General features: G+C 43.1%; 1 long non-coding RNA gene across 1 annotated transcript in view; it reads right to left on the bottom strand.

Annotated features, from left to right (window-relative positions):
• The window catches only part of LOC138793391 (uncharacterized), a 35,074-nt gene extending 20,287 nt beyond the window's left edge, over positions 1-14,787 (bottom strand). Inside the window, exons 1-2 of the long non-coding RNA XR_011363252.1 lie at positions 14,700-14,787; positions 7,108-7,321 (exon numbers count right to left, since the gene is read on the bottom strand). This is a non-coding gene — a long non-coding RNA (uncharacterized lncRNA). The remainder of the gene's footprint in view (positions 1-7,107; positions 7,322-14,699) is intronic.
• Between the last annotated feature and the right edge of the window lie 1,654 nt (positions 14,788-16,441).

Here is a 16,441-nt window from a genome sequence, read left to right as displayed (position 1 = left end):
ATGGGCGATACCACACAAGGTGTGGGAGCTTTTTAATTAGCTGGACATATTAATGGGCTGGTAACAGGCCACAGGCTTATCCTTCCAGATGTGGCAGCAACATTCACCTTCTTAAATCATCCCATGGGGCTCATGCAGTGAGAAAGAATATTTTATAGCAGCTGTACTAGTTATAATACTGCCATAATATAATCAGTTATAGTGTATCAGTTATATTCTTGTATAGAGGGGACAGTATTATAGTAGTTATATTCTTGTATATAGGAGCAGTATTATAGTAGTTATATCCCTGTATATAGGAGCAGTATTATAGTAGTTATATTCTTGTATATAGGAGCAGTATTATAGTAGTTATATTCCTGTATATAGGAGCAGTATTATAGTAGTTATATCCCTTTATATAGGAGCAGTATTATAGTAGTTATATCCCTGTATATAGGAGCAGTATTATAGTAGTTATATTCTTGTATATAGGAGCAGTATTATAGTAGTTATATTCCTGTATATAGGGGGCAGTATTATAGTAGGTATATTCTTGTATATAGGAGCAGTATTATAGTAGTTATATCCCTGTATATAGGAGCAGTATTATAGTAGTTATATTCTTGTATATAGGGACAGTATTATAGTAGTTATATTCTTGTATATAGGAGCAGTATTATAGTAGTTATATCCTTGTATATAGGGGGCAGTATTATAGTAGTTATATTCCTGTATATAGGAGCAGTATTATAGTAGTTATATTCTTGTATATAGGGACAGTATTATAGTAGTTATATCCTTGTATATAGGGGCAGTATTATAGTAGTTATATTCTTGTATATAGGGGGCAGTATTATAGTAGTTATATTCTTGTATATAGGAGCAGTATTATAGTAGTTATATTCTTGTATATAGGAGCAGTATTATAGTAGTTATGGTTCAGGGAAGAAAAAGAGTGCTGCACCTCACACCTATGGCTAATACTAGTACCTCTTGGCTGCATAAAAAACATCAGAATTCTGTATGTGAATTGATCAAGCCACACTGCCCCATGTACCTCGTGCAGGTATCTGATACACATGGGTCCCTACACTAAGTCCACACTGTGCCGGTCAGTGACCACCACCCCCGCAGGCGTGCACAGTCAGGGAAGGGAGGCCATGGAACGGCCCTGTAACCCCCATGCCACAGGACCAGTCCCAAAAATGCCACACCAAAACCCAGCCAGCACCACCGGCAGGGGAAGCTGCCCCCAAACAGCACAAGTCTGGATAAGGTATTGAACTCACCATAGCTATCAAAGATAGAATGGGACAGACAGGAGGGATTAAAACCATGTGCACTCAGGTGTCTCCTGCTAATTGCGGTCATGTGGGTCTCACCAGGAGGAGTGCAATACACGGAGAAAAGAGAGAAACAAAATACGGTTCAGGGAAGAAAAAGAGTGCTGCACCTCACACCTATGGCTGATACTAGTACCTCTCGGCTGCATAAAAACATCAGAATTCTGTATGTGAATTGATCAAGCCACAATGCCCCATGTACCATAATCAGCAGGAGATGCCTGTGCTCACATGTCTGGACCCTATGTCTTCCCCATTCTGTGAGAGCAGCAATGGTAAGTGTAATACCATATCCATACTTGTGTCGTTTGGGGGCAGCCTTCACCGCTGGTGTTGCTGGCCGGGTTTTGGTGGGGCTTTTTGGGTCTGGTCCTGTGACATTGGGGTTGCAGGGCCGTTCCATGGCCTCCCTTCCCTGCACGTGCACGCTTCGCGGGGTTGGCGGTCGCTGACCGACACGGTGTGGTTAGCGTAGGGACCCGTGTGGACCAGAGGACCTGCGCGGTGGTACACGGGGCAATATGGCTTGATCAATTCATATACAGACACTCTGGTGTTGATTTTTAATATAGGCCTAGCGGCATTAGTATCAGCCATAGATGGGATGTGCAGCCGTTCCATTCTCTCCAGTTCGTGTATTATAGTAGTTATATTCCTGTATATAGGGAGCAGTATTATAGTAGTTATATTCCTATACATAGGAGCAGTATTATAGTAGTTATATTCTTGTATATAGGGGCAGTATTATAGTAGTTATATTCCTGTATATAGGAGCAGTATTATAGTAGTTATATTCTTGTATATAGGAGCAGTATTATAGTAGTTATATTCTTGTATATAGGAGCAGTATTATAGTAGTTATGGTTCAGGGAAGAAAAAGAGTGCTGCACCTCACACCTATGGCTAATACTAGTACCTCTTGGCTGCATAAAAAACATCAGAATTCTGTATGTGAATTGATCAAGCCACACTGCCCCATGTACCTCGTGCAGGTATCTGATACACATGGGTCCCTACACTAAGTCCACACTGTGCCGGTCAGTGACCACCACCCCCGCAGGCGTGCACAGTCAGGGAAGGGAGGCCATGGAACGGCCCTGTAACCCCCATGCCACAGGACCAGTCCCAAAAATGCCACACCAAAACCCAGCCAGCACCACCGGCAGGGGAAGCTGCCCCCAAACAGCACAAGTCTGGATAAGGTATTGAACTCACCATAGCTATCAAAGATAGAATGGGACAGACAGGAGGGATTAAAACCATGTGCACTCAGGTGTCTCCTGCTAATTGCGGTCATGTGGGTCTCACCAGGAGGAGTGCAATACACGGAGAAAAGAGAAACAAAATACGGTTCAGGGAAGAAAAAGAGTGCTGCACCTCACACCTATGGCTGATACTAGTACCTCTCGGCTGCATAAAAAACATCAGAATTCTGTATGTGAATTGATCAAGCCACAATGCCCCATGTACCATAATCAGCAGGAGATGCCTGTGCTCACATGTCTGGACCCTATGTCTTCCCCATTCTGTGAGAGCAGCAATGGTAAGTGTAATACCATATCCATACTTGTGTCGTTTGGGGGCAGCCTTCACCGCTGGTGTTGCTGGCCGGGTTTTGGTGGGGCTTTTTGGGTCTGGTCCTGTGACATTGGGGTTGCAGGGCCGTTCCATGGCCTCCCTTCCCTGCACGTGCACGCTTTGCGGGGTTGGCGGTCGCTGACCGACACGGTGTGGTTAGCGTAGGGACCCGTGTGGACCAGAGGACCTGCGCGGTGGTACACGGGGCAATATGGCTTGATCAATTCATATACAGACACTCTGGTGTTGATTTTTAATATAGGCCTAGCGGCATTAGTATCAGCCATAGATGGGATGTGCAGCCGTTCCATTCTCTCCAGTTCGTGTATTATAGTAGTTATATTCCTGTATATAGGGAGCAGTATTATAGTAGTTATATTCCTATACATAGGAGCAGTATTATAGTAGTTATATTCTTGTATATAGGGGCAGTATTATAGTAGTTATATTCCTGTATATAGGAGCAGTATTATAGTAGTTATATTCTTGTATATAGGAGCAGTATTATAGTAGTTATATTCCTGTATATAGGGGACAGTATTATAGTAGTTATATTGCTGTTTATAGGAGCAGTATTATAGTAGTTATATTCTTGTATATAGGGGCAGTATTATAGTAGTTATATTCCTGTATATAGGGGGCAGTATTTTAGTAGTTATATTCCTGTATATAGGATCAGTATTATAGCAGTTATATTCTTGTATATAGGAGCAGTATTATAGTAGTTATATTTTTGTATATAGGAGCAGTATTATAGTAGTTATATTCCTGTATATAGGGGGCACTATTATAGTAGTTATATCCCTGTATATCGGAGCAGTATTATAGTAGTTATATTCCTGTATATAGGAGCAGTATTATAGTAGTTATATTCTTGTATATAGAAGCAGTATTATGGTAGTTATATTCCTGTATATAGGAGCAGTATTATTGTAGTTATATTCCTGTATATAGGAGCAGTATTATGGTAGTTCTATTCCTGTATATAGGAGCAGTATTATAGTAGTTATATTCCTGTATATAGGAGCAGTATTATGGTAGTTCTATTCCTGTATATAAGAGCAGTATTATAGTAGTTATATTCCTGTATATAGGAGCAGTATTATGGTAGTTATATTCCTGTATATAGGAGCAGTATTATAGTAGTTATATTCCTGTATATAGGGGGCAGTATTATAGTAGTTATATTCTTGTATATAGGAGCAGTATTATAGTAGTTATATTCCTGTATATAGGAGCAGTATTATGGTAGTTATATTCCTGTATATACATACATTCTATTATGTAACCAAAAAATTGTTTCCCTTTCGGTTTAAAAAAAAAAAAAAAACGCCTATCATTCTGAGGTCAAAATGACGTCCATTATCTCGCAGTTTGGCCGCCCATCATTGCAATGACAGCTGTTGGTACATAATTCTGGTTCAGGTGGACTAACTGCCCTTTGTGTGTCTTTAATTGAATTGGTCAATTGAATTTAATAGAAAAGACAGAGAAAGGACAGTGGAAAAAAAAGAAAAACTGTGTGTGAACAACTAAGAAATAATGTCCGTTGATTGCAAAAGACGTCAGAAAATAATTGTCACGATCATTATTTTGACGTCCGTGCAGCCAACATCCATCATTTTTTACACTGCGTGCATCTCTCTCCCCAACCTACTCTGTGCACTCGCTAAGTATTAAACTTTTTCCACAGTGTGCACTGACTGGGTTTTCAACTGACATGTCAGTTGTTTGTGGCGCCACTAGGGATCCCAGCAGGAGTGTATACCATGTGTATACACTCTGTCCGGGCGGCAATGGCATGTATATTTTCGTATTAATCATGTCCTTTGTTGCAATCGTAAACAACGGCTGTAGTTATACGAAGATATATGTTGTGTGAACATAGCCTGAACATGCTCCTTAGAATACTTTACACAGGCCTCACCAATTACTGTGCCCCTATACTTATTCCAGCAATTCTCTTCTCACATGGTCATATGGGCCCACAAACCACCTGTCTGGCTAAAACTATACTATACCATCCTAGGGCACACAGTGGTCTGAGTCTCCCAAATAGCTACCACCATTGTGTCGGAGCGCACCTCTCTAGATTGCTGGGCTAGCATAGACATGGATTAACCAAACTATGTGTAAGGGTACAAACACACACGGCATATACGCTGCGTATTTACTGCTGCGATACGCAGCAAATTAGATCTAAATAACTGAACACAACATCAAATCTGCACCATCAAATCTGCTGCGTATCTGCTGCGTATACGCTGTGTGTGTTTGTACCCTAAGGGTCAGTTCACACGTACAGACTCGCAGCGTGTCTGTCAGGTCCTGGCAGTTCCCTGTCACTACATACTCGCAGCTGTCTGAACTACCGCTGCGCGTATGTAATTTTTCCGGCCCCCGCTCTGTATACATTACCTCTCCTCGCTGCACGGGGTCCCGGCGTACTGGTCTCCCGCCCGGCCAATCAGTGGCTGCGGCTGGGCAATACATTGATTGGCCAGGCGGGAGAGCAGTACGCCGGGACCCCGTGCAGCGAGGAGAGGTAATGTATTCAGAGCGGGAGCCAGGCGGCAGCAGAAGGGGTTAAGGGGCCGGCAGAATTACATGCACGCAGCGGTCATTCAGACAGCTGCGAGTATGTAGTGACAGTGAACTGCCAGGACCTGACAGACTCGCAGCGAGATTTACGCTGCGAGTCTGTACGTGTAAACTGACCCTAATAGTGGAAACCACCCTTCCTTCAATACCCCTACTGGCTGCTCCATGGCTCCCTTCCCCCACCCCCCTTCTCAAGTACACACCCCACAACAGTCCTCAAATTGAAAATATGCCACAAACATCTATCCTCCGGATTCTTAGCATCCTGCTCCTCCTCACTATTTCAGCATTCTCCCCAGGTGGAGGACCCCGTGTTTTGCAGGTGGTCTATGGCAGACACCTTCAGGGCAAAGTCCTTCCTTCAATCCTCTACATAGCTTTCCCTTGCAGTTCTTAAAGACCCTGTGGATCCCTGTCCTTTGGGGTTCTGGAGAGCATTACAACCCCATCACTTCCTCCTCCTTCCCCCATACCCTTACCCTTTTGAATCGCTCTGTCTAGCCTCTGGCCCTCTCCCTCCTCTATGCCATATTGGGCTCTTCACCAGAGCAACCTAGCCTTTACCTAGCCCTTCCTATTTGTCCGCTTGGGAAACCAACCTATGCTTCTCATCGGCAGCCCAGATGAGTATACATGTGCACCCAATCCTCATCAATCTCCTTTCGCCAACAAGAGTCAGGGTATAAGGTGCTCTCCCACTGTTACTCTGTTCTCACACACATCTACAGGATATTCCCCAAAGCTTCACTGGAGGAACTGTGGTGAAGGAGGCTCTCTCCTCTATATTTTTTGGAGCTGCCCAAAACTGGCCCCCTTTTCAAAGGGGATGTGGCGCTTAGCTCCCACTTTTAAAGACCACCCAAACTACCCTGCAGCCCAGCTTACTTTCTCCTGTTCATTGCCAACATCCTGGTCAAAACTTATGGTCATGTCATGCTCCATCACTTGGTCAATGCCGCTAAAATCTGTATACCGGTTAAGAAAATCCCGGCACTCACCTAGTAGAGTTATGCTTATTTATTATGTGCAAAACATCATAAGGTACAGGAGGACGTGTTTCGGCATATAGCCTTCATCAGCTGATGAAGGTTATATGCCGAAACGCGCCCTCCTGTACCTTATGATGTTTTGCACATAATAAACAAAAATAACTCTACTAGGTGAGTGCCAGGATTTTCTTAACCGCTACTTCTGGGACGCAATCCCACCACGAGCACCACCACCACAGAAGTGCCATCTCCTCTACACTACAAAATCTGTATACCGGCCCCCCAGACCCCCTCCTCTATCTCCATGTGGTTACATAAGGTTGAGGACATTAGGCGACTGGAAGACCTCACGGCCCAGTTACATGACCACTCCTCCACTTTTTTCTAACATGGTACTACTGGGACCAATTCTCAGAAATCACTGTGCAGATCACCTTTAGTTTAGTAAGGGAATTCTCCTTCCCTTTTTTCCCCCTCTCCCTTTGCCTCCTTTTCTCTCCTCTCCTTCGGCTTTCTATTTCCCCTTCTTCTCTTTTTCCTCTTTGATTCCTTAGGGTATGTTCACACTGAGGAATAGGCAAGGAATTACAAGCAGAATCAGCACTTAATTTTACCTGTATTTCAATTGAAATTCCGCCTGTAAAATATGCACAGAGCAATGTCCCATTGTGTTGAATGGTTTTTTAGTTCTGTTGTTCCCACGGCAGAATTTACACATGGATTTCTTTGGCCGGATTCAACTTGAGTAATCCCATAGAAGTCTTTGGGGCTTTGAATTTCCGCTTTTCGCTTACATTCAACTCAGATTCCGCGCCTATTCTGCCAGAGCTGAGGAAGAGAACTTTAATAAACTCAGAATGTAAAAAAAAAAGAAATTAAAAGTCAAGTGACCATCATCTAAGTTAGGTAGCTCCACAATTTTCCGTTGTAGTAGATCATCAATACATGAGGAATACGTCAATCCAAACGGTGTAACTTAAACCTCCTGGTCCCTAATGGAAAATCCTTACTATCACACTTTGTACTGTTGTATACAGTTTCCAACATGATTGTGACTGTAACCTTTGTAAACCTTATTGTTACATCACTCCGTCAATTGCAGGGATTTTTAAGAACATTACACTTTATAGCTGGAGTCCATATATAAAAATATCTTCACCAAGCTACAACTCCTCGGTGCAAATACTCCACTTGCACTTTGCAAACCAATTAAGGCAAATATCCTCCAGCTGTACTAAATAAGCATTTTTAAGCAAAAAAATAGTAATGAAATTCCGTAATAATAACGCTGAACCTGAACGTATGACAGTGTAATCCTGGCGGGTATCCATATATCAGGAGAATGGCAATGGAGGTGACAGATGTATTTCGGAGAATCAGAGACAGGAGGGTCCGGTAATCCAGTCTCATTCTTCATCGCCGCAGTTATGACTTCTCTGGCATTCCACAAAAATAATTCAAAAACATTTATTTCCATCCATCATGCAGTGAACGTGGGAATGCAGACTGCAGAGAATATTTTTGGAAGCACCACATGCAGCAATTATTCTCCCTGCTCCGCGGCTCAGGTCACATCCACACAATAATATTTTATTTGCTGACTTACAAATGGGAGTGTAATGTAAGAGGCGGACAAGCTGAAGGGGGGGGGGGGGTTGTTGATGAAGTGGAAAATGAATGAGGGCCAGTGCTTCAGTGTGGGACTCTTGCAGTCTTTATAGCAATCTAATGTTTGCTTTCCTAAACATGGTGTAAAAATTGTAACCCCTCTAAACATTCAGGATTTCCTGCCATTCTGCATTTAATGGGTAACCATCACTTCGGGATTGCGTCAGGACACAATAAAAATCGTGCAGGTGGGCGGTACTGACGCAAGCGGGATGCGGAACTCCCAGAAGCACCGCTAACTGCACTGTAATAAACTTACAATGCAGTCTACAGCACTTCACCCGCAACAGAAGAGTATCCTGTTGTGGACCCAAAGTGATAGGTACGTGTTAACATAGTCATAATTTTGGATTAGATACTTCTATTTGAATAGCTACGTCTGCTCACTGCTCAGTGTTTTCAGAAGGAGGCTTTGACAATCACATATGGCTGCACACAGCATTTCCTCCAGTTATAATGCTTTAGCTCCAGTGTTTTCAGAGGTCGAAGTTTCATAAGAACTTGCCCGTTTAAAGTTGAATAAGTCAATGGGTCCAGATGACGTCCACCCCAGGCTTCTTAAACAACTCGGATCTGTGAGTACTGCCCCCCTGACAGATCGGTATAAACAATCCCTCCGGGAGAGGTTTCCGCTGTTATACCCATCCAGAAGAAGGGGAGTAGAGAAGAGCCCAGTAACTACAGGCCAGTGAGCTTGAAATCTGTAGTAGTAGAAATTATGGAAACTCTTCTAAAAAAGAAGATAATGGATCATCTTAAAATCAACAATTTAATGGATCCAAACCAGCATGGCTTTACTGCGGGCCGATCATGTCAGACTAATCTCAATGATTTCTTTGATCATGTCACAAAAATGCTGGATGAAGGTGCCGGGGATATCGCCTATCTGGACTTCAGCAAAGACTATGATACAGTTCCCCATAAAGAGCGGATAGAGAAGCTACTGAAAACTGGACTTAATCCCTGGATAGCTCAGTGGATTTGTGGTTGGTGAGGGATAGATATCAGAGGGTTGTTGTTAATGGTGTATATTCCGAGGAGAGACTGGTTACATGTGGTGGCCACAAGGGTCTGTTCTGGGTCCTGTTCTATTTAATATTTTAGTGACATAAGAGAAGGTTAGGTAGGTAAGGATAGTGATATAGGAGAAGGGTTGGTAGGTAAGGATAGTGACATAGGGGAAGGTTTGGTAGGTAAGGATAGTGACACAGGAGAAGGGTTGGTAGGTAAGGATAGTGACATAGGAGAAGGGTTGGTAGGTAAGGATAGTGACACAGGAGAAGGGTTGGTAGGTAAGGATAGTGACATAGGAGGTTTGGTAGGTAAGGATAGTGATATAGGAGAAGGTTTGGTAGGTAAGGATAGTGACATAGGAGAAGGTTTGGTAGGTAAGGATAGTGACATAGGAGAAGGTTTGGTAGGTAAGGATAGTGACATATGAGAGGGTTTGGTAGGTAAGGATAGTGACATAGGAGAAGGTTTGGTAGGTAAGGTTAGTGACATAGGAGAAGGTTTGGTAGGTAAAGATAGTGACAGGAGAAGGTTTGGTAAGTAAGGATAGTGACATGGGAGAAGGTTTGGTAGGTAAAGATAGTGACAGGAGAAGGTTTGGTAAGTAAGGATAGTGACATAGGAGAAGGGTTGGTAGGTAAGGATAGTGACATAGGAGAAGGGTTGGTAGGTAAGGATGGTGACATAGGAGAAGGGTTGGTAGGTACAGATAGTGACATAGGAGAAGGTGTGGTAGGTAAGGATAGTGACATAGGAGAAGGTTTGGTAAGTAAGGATAGTGACATAGGAGAAGGTTTGGTAGGTAAGGATAGTGATATAGGAGAAGGTTTGGTAGGTAAGGATAGTGATATAGGAGAAGGTTTGGTAGGTATGGATAGTGACATAGGAGAAGGTTTGGTAGGTAAGGTTAGTGACAGGAGAAGGTTTGGTAGGTAAGGATAGTGACAGGAGAAGGTTTGGTAGGTAAAGTTTGTCTATTGCTGATGAAAATTGTGCAATAGGGTTGATATTCCTGGAGGTGTCAGTAATATGGACAATGATTTAGCATTACTAGATATGTGGACCAAACAATGGAAACTGCTGTTCAATATTTCCAAATGTAAAATAAAGCACTTAGGGAGGAGGAATCTTCTATCTGAGTATCATATCGGCAGTTCTGTGTTGGCAAAGGCTTCAGAAGAGAAGGATTTAGGGGCAAAGATCTGACAGCCATAAAATGAGTCACCAGTGCTGCCAGGCGGTAGGGAAAGCTAATTGTATAATATATATATAATTTTATGCCGTGCTCTATATATTGGTATGCTGGGCTGTATAGTTAGAGGTGTAACCAGTAGGAAGAGACTGTGATCCCACTGTATAGAGCTCTAGTGACATCACATCTGGAATACTGTGTCCAGTTCAGGAGACCTCACCTACAGAAAGATATTGATAAAATAGTCCAAAGGCAGCAACAAAAATGGTGGATGGTGTGAGGCATAAACCATATCAGGAAAGACTAAAAGAGTCACTGTCGTTAAATTTTTTTTTGCAGAAATCAATAGTCCAGGTGATTTTAAGAAACTTTGTAACTGGGTTTATTAGGCAAATATGCCATAAGGGGGGAACCTGCTAACCCCACTCCCACGGGCCCATACCCCCAAAAAACACAATAAACACATATCTGGCAGAAATTGCAGCATACGCTGCACTTTAGTTAACATTGTAAACATAAAGGGGGGAGGCCCGACACAAATCACGACCTTTCAGCCAGAAAACTAAGAGCGACCATTTACTGAGGGTAGCCCGGACCAGACCTGCCCTCCCCCATTGGCAGCAGCGCTCCCCTATAGGAGAACGGTCCCTGCCAATCGGCCCTAAACAAAGAGCAAACATGGGCTGAAAGGATCATGATTTCCGCCTCACAATAGCACAGTCAGTACAACCAAATATACACATAAATACAATAAATCCAATAGATAACCAGGGTTGGAGGGTGGGATCTTGAAAAGGGCTGTGTCCCTGGTCTGGCTACCTGTCCTTTTATACTCCTTTACCACCTAGCTCAGCTCACTACCTCCCCCAGGTATTCCCTCCGCATACTAATGACCCATTTGTCTCTACACAAAGGCCATACCTGTTCCCCCCTCCCCCACTCTCTACCAGTCGCTCTTAGCTGTAATCAAACTACTGCCACCATTACACTCAGACTTCCACCTAATATACAAAACCCCACTAACCCTGTCGTGGTCGGAGAGATCCCCCTTATGGCTCCTCGCTGGGAGGCTCCTTTATCCCCAACTCGTCACATTTTATCTGCATTTAAAAAGCCTTTTCCCAGGTCCCCCCTCCTCTCCTTTCTGTCATCCACTGCTCAGAATCAGGAAATCTCTGTTTTTTTAATCAGTCTGATCCTAATTGTACTTTGCAATGACAGGCTGAAATTTTGCATAAAGTACACTGCGAAACCAAAAAAAAATTCAAAGTGGGGTGAAATTGAAAAAAAAAAAACGCATTTCTTTTATTTGGGGGGTATTTGTTTTTACGCCATTCGCCCTGGGGTAAAACTGACTTGCTGTGCAACAAGTCGTTACGATTACAATGATATATAACATGTATAACTTTTCTTGTATCTGATGGCCTGTAAAAAATTCAAACCATTGTTAACAAATATACGTTCCTTAAAATCGCTCCATTCCCAGGCTTATAGCGCTTTTATCCTTTGGTCAATGGGGCTGTGTCAGGTGTCTTTTTTTGCGCCATGATGTCTTCTTTCTATCGGTACCTTGATTGCGCATATACGACTTTTTGATTGCTTTTTATTACATTTTTTCTGGATTTGATGCGACCAAAAATGCGCAATTTTGAACTTTGGGATTTTTTTGCGCTTACGCCGTTTACCGTGCGAGATCAGGAATGTGATTAATAGTTCGGGCGATTACGTGCGCAGCGATAGCAAACATGTTTATTTATTTATTTATTTACTTTTATTTAAAACGTTCCCCCCACTAGACACCTGAGAACAGCTGAATCCGGTAATCGGAGGCAGCTGTCAACTGTGACAGCTGCCTCCGATTACCTAATTAGCGGGCACTGCGATCGGACCGTGCCCGCTAATAGCCGCGGTCCCGGGCTACACGCGGAACCGCGGCGGTTCAGATCGGGGTCACCGCGCGGCCCCACTCTGAACACCTCCTGGAAACATATGACGTACGGGTACGTCATATGTCCTTAAGAGGTTAACCCTTAGGCGACCCTGGGCGTACCCGTACGTCCAGGGCCGCCTCCATGAGTGGGGCCGTACGGCGGTTGCGCTCTGAACCGCCGCGGTCCCGGGTGCCGCTCGTAGCCCGGAACTGTGGTTATTAGCGGTCATGGTCCGATCGCCGTGCCCACTAATACAGTAATCGGATGCAGCTGTCAAAGTTGACAGCTGCATCCGATTACTTGATGTAGCCCTTCCCTGGTGTCTAGTGGGGACGTTGCCCCGGAGGAGCGATCCACACATCTTACCCCGTCCGGGGTCAGCAACGGCTCGGCACTCGATTGCTTCCGGCTGCAGCCGGAAGCAATCAATGTGCCTATCTCATTAATCTATGTTGCATATCTATGCAGCATAGATCTGTATGAGAGATCAGAGCACTTATACTAGAAGTCCCTCATGGGGGTATCTAGTATAAGTGTAAAAGTAAAAATAAAAGTGTTGTTTTTAATAAAAAGCCCCCTCCCCTAATAAAAGTTTGAATCACCCCCCTTTTCTCAAGTTATAAATAAAAATTTATAAACAAACAAACAAATAAACATGATTGGTATCTCCGCGTGCGTTATCGCCCAAACTATTAATTAATCACATTCCTGATCTCGCACAGTAAATGACGTCAGCGCAAAAAAAATCCATTGCATCAAATCCAGAAAAATTGTAATAAAAAGCAATCAAAAAGTCGCATATGCGCAATCAAGGTACCGATAGAAAGAAGACATCATGGCACATAAAATGACACCTGACACAGCCCCATAGACCAAAGGATAAAAGCGCTATAAGCCTGGGAATGGAGCGATTTTAAGGAACATATATTTGTTAACAATGGTTTGAATTTTTTACAGGCCATCAGATACAATGAAAAGTTATACATGTTATATATCATTGTAATCGTAACGACTTGGGGAACATATATAACAAGTCAGTTTTACCCCAGGGCAAACCGTGTAAAAACGAAAAAAACCAAAAAAAAGAATTTGGTTTTTTTTTTTGTTTCTAGGTGAAAAAATGCAAGTGCTATGGCCTTTTAAGCACAAGGAGGGAAAAACAAAAAAGCTAAAATTTTAATTGGCCCGGTCCTCTAAGGGTTAAGGATTTGAATCGGTATAGTCTGGAGGAAAGAAGGGAAAGGGGGGACATGATCGAATATGTTAAAAGTAATAGATAAGGTTCAAGAGGGAAGTGTTTTTAGAAGAAAAACTAAACTCAAAACACAGCACAGTGAGAGGTTAAAAGGGGGAAAGATCAGAACTCTCTACTGCGATATCCCGCCAGCCTCTGTGTTATACAGGCAGTCTATGGGTGGGCTTATGTCTCCTCTCTCCACTCGGAAAAATGAACATGCTCTACGCTTACACCGCCCTTCCATCCATCCTCCCCACCCTCTTCACCATTAGGAATACCCCTAAGCAGCATTTCTCCTAAACATCACTTGTCTGAACACTGCACATGTGTTGGATCGTTAAAGCACCTGTGCAGTTTTCAGACAAGGGAAGAATGGGAGAAATGCTGTCTGGGGAATTCATAATGGTGAAGAGGGTGGGGAGGAGGGCCGGAGGGCTGGTGCAAGCCTAGGGCACAGACACTCTAGGCCACGCCAATTTGACACAGGGCTGCAAGTTTAAAAGTTGTTTTTTAGGACAATACCTGTATCACCTGTCGAACGGACCCCAGGACAGATCTTGTATTAAAAACAGCTATTCAAATGTACAAGTGGCTTGGGGGGGTCAGATTGTGGGTACAGAGTCGCTTTTAATTGTGGACATAACATTTATATTTAATAAGGAATTAAGAAGTTAAAGGAATAAATCACTAGTTTACACGTACGATTATCGTTCGAATTCGACCGTTCTTGTGCGAATTTGCACAATAATCGTTCTGTGTAAATGTAGCATAACAAACATATCTATCTATATCTCAAAACACCTGCTTAGCTTATTGCCTGCAGATTAGACTACAATTAAATGACTAGAAATCTACGAAACTGACGAAAGCCAAATACTGTAATGTTCTTTTCTTCAAACCTGTTTTTATTTAATTTTTTACACTTAATTTTGAGCACATTATTAAGGGAGCAGCCATCTTTCCTGAGTTTTTTTTTAACAGAATTTAGTAATATGCTTTACAGCAAGCCCAATATATATAAACAACAAAGCAATGACTTGTTCCATTGACATGAATAGAAAATGTTACTGTGCATACTCTGTGACCTTTAAAAGGGGGTCATTCCAAAGAGAGGGGGAGGCTGAGCTGGGAGCATCATCTATTGTCTTCTCTATCTACTGGTGTTACCTTTCACTGTACTGCTATGCGGATCAATTTCCAGCAGCCTCCTCCTTATCATCACAGACAGAACAGGAAGTTTCAGCTTAGTTTCAAGACTAGTAGTGAGAATAAAAACTGCAAAATTTTATTATATGGACAGTAAAATCTAAAAAAAAAAATCACCTAAACATCAAATATTAAAAATAATCAATTTTCTGGTGACACATTCCTATTAAACACAATACAGTAGTTTAGTGGGAGCAGTGAATGGGGTTATTGTTTGGCACTAATATTATGTAAGCACTTATGCATTATTTGGGCACTTTATAGCTCTACGGTAGGATTAGTATGCTATTTGGGCACTGTATTACATGATAAATCCATGCTAACCTTGGGATTTTCTTTACAGAAGACACTGTTGTAGTTGCGACTGTTATGAAAGGAAGAGCCTAAGGGGCCAGACATACGGTGTAATTTTTCAAAATTTTTCCAGTCAGACACTTTAAAGGGAACTTTCATCCTTGCATGACCTTCTGCTTCACGTACATGCCATAGGCTTGATATCAGACTTGCCAATGTCTTTGTACTCCAACAGTTTATTGTTGAAGAAAAATGTTGGCATCCCTTAAATAACTGATAACATTAATCCTGTTATAGTGCGCTCAATGTTAGAATTGGAAACTACAATGGGATGAGATACGGATAGGAAAGAAAAATCAAAGCCTGGAATGTTTTAGTCATAACAATCCTTTAAACATGTGCTGTAACCTTAAATCCAGACCGCTCACACCATCCAACACGTATATTACACTATCAGGCTATGTTTACACGGCGTATGAGCCCGGCCGGGTCACGGAACGGCCGGTCTCTGCAAAGATCATCCCGGCCGGTACTGCAGTACCGGCCGGGTGACTTTCCGGCAGCAGCGCGCGCCCGCATCACAACTCTCATAGCACACATTGTGTGAACTGACAGGTCTTTCTGAACATGTATGAGATCCCGGCCGGAGCGTATACGATGTATATACGTTCTAGTCGGGATCCCAGAAAATGTTCATGCAGCGTTCCACCCGTACAAAGTACGGCCGTTGTTGTGGAGGGCAACAACAGCCGCAATTTTAAAGCGACTCTGTACCCAAAATCTGACCCCCCAAACCACTTGTACCTTCGGGTAGCTGCTTTTAATCCAAGATCTGTCCTTTCGGCAGGGGATGCAGTTATTGTCCTAAAACAAGTTTTAATCCTGCAGCGCTGTGTCTAACGGCCGGGGCTTACATTTGTATATGCATTAGGCTGGCACACCCTCTCTGTCCTTCCTCCCCACCCTCCTCAGCATTAGGAATGATCCAGGAACATTTACTGCTGTTTGAGCTTTGCACAGGTGTCTTAACGATCCAGCCCATGTTCATTATACACACAGTGGGGAATAGAAAGCAATCTGCCTGGATCATTCCTAATGTTGAGGAGGGTGGGGAGGAAGGACAGAGAGGGTGTGCCAGCCTAATGCATATACAAATCTGAGCCCCGGCCATTAGACACAGCGCTGCCGGATTAAAAGTTATTTTTATGACAATAACTGCATCCCCTGCCGAACGGACCCCAGGACAGATCTTGGATTAAAAGCAGCTAACCGAAGGTACAAGCGGTTTGGGGGGGGGGGGGGTCAGATTGTGGGTACAGAGTCGCTTTAAGCTGTGTGAACATAGCCTTATTATTATAAATAATAAGCTTATTTTTATATGTTCTCAGGCTGGGCTAAAACGTTTACTT

Source organism: Dendropsophus ebraccatus, chromosome 5 (genome assembly GCF_027789765.1).
Source record: "Dendropsophus ebraccatus isolate aDenEbr1 chromosome 5, aDenEbr1.pat, whole genome shotgun sequence".
In the NCBI taxonomy this organism is placed as follows: Eukaryota; Metazoa; Chordata; class Amphibia; order Anura; family Hylidae; genus Dendropsophus; species Dendropsophus ebraccatus.
Note: the sequence above shows the minus strand (reverse complement) of the source record. Positions and strands in the feature narration are given on the sequence as shown.